Below are 4,337 nucleotides of genomic sequence, written 5' to 3' on the forward strand. Positions count from 1 at the left end.
AATTTGTAAAGATGGCCACCCCAGCTTTCTTTCCATGTCCATTAGCATGAGAAGTGGTTTTCCAAGCCCTCCCTTTCAATCTGAAGGTGTCTTTGGCTCTAAAATGGGTCTCTTGCTGACAGCCTATCGATGGGTCTTGCTTTTTTATCCAGTCTGACACCCTGTGTCTTTTGATTGGAACATTTAGCCTATTTACATTCAGAGTAACTATTGAATGATATGAATTTAGTGTCATTGTATGTCACTGTTGTGACATTGTATGTCATAGTGACTGTAAAGTTACTGTTTCTATATATTGTCTCTGTTCCTTTCTGGTCTATGTTACTTTTGGGCTCTCTCTTCTCTTAAAGGATCCCTTTTAATATTTCTTGCAGGGCTGGTTTGGTGATCGCAAATTCTAGTAGTTTCTATTTGTCCTGGAAGCTTTTCAACCCTCCTTCTCTTTTGAATGACATCCTAGCTAGATAAAGTAGTCTTGGCTGTATATTTTTCTCCTTTAGCACCCTGAATATATGATGCCAGTCCTTCTGGCCTGCCAGGTCTCTGTGGATAGGTCTGCTGCCAATTAAATGTTTTTTGTAGGTTACGTACCTCTTGTCCTGAGCTCCTTTCAGGAGTTTCTCTTTGTCTTTGAGATTTGCAAGTTTCACTATTATATGTCAGGATGTTGACCTATTTTTATTGATTTTGGGGGGGGTTCTCTGAAAAATATGGAACGCTTCATGAATTTGCATTTCATCCTTGCACAGGGGCCATGCTAATCTTCTCTGTATCGTTCCAATTTTAGTATATGTGCTGCTGAAGTGAGCAATAACCAGTTAAGTTTTGAAAGTTGGGTAGCATTTAAGTCCCGAAGTCCTCTGACTTTGTTTTTCTTTCTTTCATTTTTAAAAAAATTTTAAGATTATTTTATTTGTTTATGAGAGAGAGAGCATGAAGTAGGGAGGGGCAGAAGGAGGAGGAGAAGCAGGGAGCCCGATGTGGGACTTGGTCCCAGGATCCTGGGATCATGACCTGAGCTGAAGGCAGATGTTTAACTGACTGAGCCACCCAGGTTCCCCTGTTTTTCTCTTTCAATATTATATTGGCCATTCTGGATCTTTTGCCTCTCATATAAACTTTAGTATCAGTTTCTTGATACCCATAATGTCAATGAGGTATTTAAAATAATATCAGACTCATCAGTTCCTTGGTTCCTCCAGGCCTGTGCTCCCACATCTGTAGACGTAGCCTGGTCACGACATTCTGGGTCTTCCTGGGAGGCAGGGCTTCCCTCTCTCACCTGAGCAGAGCCCCTGGACAGACATGCTCACATAGGGTGGTGGGGATCTAAGATGCAATAGTGTTAACGGAAGGCAACTTAGAAATCTCTATCAATGACAACTGCATGGGGCACCTGGCTGGCTCAGTTGGTAGAATATGCAACTCTTGATCTCACGGTTGTAAGTTCGAGCCCCATGTTGGGTGTAGAGATTACTTAAAAACAAACCTTGGGGTGCCTGGGTGGCTCAGTCCATTAAGCATCCAACTCTTGATTTTGGCTCAGGTCATGATCTTGGGGTTGTGAGATCAAGCCCCACATGGGGCTCCGTCCTGGGCATGGACCCTGCTTGGGATTCTTTCTCTTCCTCTCCCCCTCCTCTCTCTCCTTCTCTTAAAAATAAAATAAAATAAAATAATAAAATAAAATAAAACTAAAAAAGACACATACATGTTTTGCTTCAGCAATTCTGTGTCAGGGGATTTATCTTACCTGTAGATTTACATGCCAGCACAACTGTTGAGGGTCAAGGATATGCACTCAACACTGGTTGCAGTGGAAAAGGACTGAAAACAACTCAACTGTCTTGCAGTCAGGAACTAGTTAAATAAGTGAGATCATGACCATAGAAGATCATCCAAACAGTTGTTCAAAAACTGAGCAAGCTCTCTGTACGATATTGAAATCTCTCCAAGATATACTGGTAAGTGAAAGTGAAAAGAAACCAGGGCATGGAAGAGTGTGTAAAGTGTGCCACCTTTTGTCTAAAAATGGGAGGACGTGAGAATATGAATATTTACACAAACCTAAAATTGTCTTATATTTATACAAATATATAATTATGTACAATAGTGAACCTATGTATTATAACAATATATAATTATATATTTCCATTACATATCATATTGCATATGTAAATATTGCATTATATTTAATTTTTATATACTTATAAAATTGCAATTTTTTATTTTAAAAAATTCATTTATATTGGAGATATATATGCATGTATGGGAACATATATATATAAAATATATATCAATAAAAATTACACACATGTATGTATATGCATGTGTGTATATTATGTACACGTGTAGGTATATTATATATGCATATACACGTATACACGCATGAAGAAACTGTGGAAGGACACAAACTAATTGCAGTGGTTACCATGTGGTTATGGGCATAAAAAATTGGTGGGTGGTGCACACACTGTGGGAGGAAGACTTTTCACTGCATTCTATTTGTTTACTTATAAACATGTAAACCATGTATTAACTATTCAAACAGGAGAAAGGCCACCCCGGCACCAGTCCCCCCTTCTCCCTCCCCCCACCCATCCAGCCCAGCCTTGAGCGCCCCTAGTGGAACCAGTGAGGAGTGGCAGTGGATTTCCACGCGCGGGCTCCGGCAGCCCCGCAGAGCGCAAGCGCAGACGCGGCAGGGCGCATGCGCTTCAGCTTCGCCGCTTCGGTGCGAAGCCCGAGCTCGAGCGGTTCTCTGGCGAGGCGCGCGGCGGGCGAGGCGAGGCGCGCGGCTGACGAGGTGAGCGCGCGCGCGTGGGCGGGCGTGGGGGCGAGCATGTGAGTGGCACGTGGGCATCCCCGGCCGAACGTGGTCGGAGGTGACGTGAGGGTGAGGCGCGGGCACACCTGAGGGCGCGAGAAGCCCAGGGCGGCGACGCAGGCCTCCCTGAGGGGCGACGCCATGGCAGGCCCGAGGGTTTGACACGCGGCATCCCAGCAGCTGTGCCGGGGGTGGGGATTCAGGGGGCGCCTTCGTATGAGGAGACCACGGGAGGTAGTGGCCCTCGTAGGGAAGGGGCCTGGGTGGGACGTGGGGTCTGCGGAGACCCGGGAGCCGAGGAACACCGGTGCGCGGGAGTGGTCTCTCTCGCTGCGCCTTGATGCGCCTCACTCTCTCGACCTCTCTTGGCTGTCCTTACCAGGCCTCTGGCCAACGTCCTCCGTGGGCCGCTGGCTTCGGCCCCGCCCCCATGCCAGGCCCCGCCCCTCCCAGCCACAGACTCTCTGACACCCCCAGACCCCGCCTTGAGCCTAAGCCCCACCCCTACCTGCTCCAGCGTCGGCCCCAGGCCCCGCCCCTCGCACCCGTTATCCCAGGTCCCGCCTTGAGCTTAAGCCCCGCCTCCGCCCCAGGGCCCCCCCTCTGTCCCGCCCTTCTGTGCTGCTCCGTGCCTCTCCTCTCTCTGTCCTCCCCTCCACCTCAGTTCTGCTCTTGCTGTGGGTCTCTCCTCCTTGTCCCGGCCACGCCCCTTATTTCCCAGCCCGGCCCCGCCCGTCTGCTCTTCCTCTTTGTCTTGCCCCATTCCCCCTTCAGCTCTGCCCGGCTCTTTGCCTTGCCTTGGCTCCACTCCTCCATTTGTCCCCTTCAGTCCCTGCTTCCTCCTTCCACCATAACCTCTGTCCACCCAGGATGAAATGAAATGTTTAAATAAAACAGTAATAAAAGGTAATTGCATATTTAACTTATTTCTGAATGGATAGTGATAAACTGCACGTTAAAATATTAAAATTCTACAAAGACTAAAGAGAAGGTGTGGCATAGCTAGAATTTTTTTTAAGCAAGTAGGACAAGTAATATCCTTCATTTATATATAGTCTTTACCAATCAGCAACAGAAGCACCTACTGAAAAGAAGGCAAAGGATAGGTGCAATTTATAAAGGGCCAATAAGTCTGAAAAAAAGTAGTAAGCTTTATTGTTAATTTAGGGAAATACAAAATTTAAGATATATTTTTCATCTGTTTAATTGGCAACAGATTTTGAGGAATGATAATATTCTTTCTGGGCAGACTAGTTACATAATTTGCAGGGCCTAATGCAAAATGAAATATGAGGCCCCTTGTTTAAAATATGAAAAATCTCAAGATAGCAACAGCAGAGTATTAAACTAAGCTTGAGGCCCTTCCGAGCATGGAGCCTTGTTTGACTGCACTGGTTGCGTGCCCATGAAGCTGGCCCTATTGACTTGCAAGATGGCTAGTAATCTTATATATTGAGATTGGAAAAGGAAACTAGTGGAAGCCTTGTATGAATGTACTATTCTACCATGG

General features: G+C 46.0%; 1 non-coding gene across 1 annotated transcript; it reads right to left on the reverse strand.

The window, feature by feature from the left end:
- Positions 1-704: 704 nt before the first annotated feature.
- Positions 705-811, reverse strand: LOC117795350. Its single transcript, XR_004619319.1, has one exon. It is a non-coding gene; the product is annotated as a U6 spliceosomal RNA (small nuclear RNA).
- Positions 812-4,337: the final 3,526 nt, after the last annotated feature.

Source organism: Ailuropoda melanoleuca, chromosome 12 (genome assembly GCF_002007445.2).
Source record: "Ailuropoda melanoleuca isolate Jingjing chromosome 12, ASM200744v2, whole genome shotgun sequence".
Classification (NCBI taxonomy): Eukaryota; Metazoa; Chordata; class Mammalia; order Carnivora; family Ursidae; genus Ailuropoda; species Ailuropoda melanoleuca.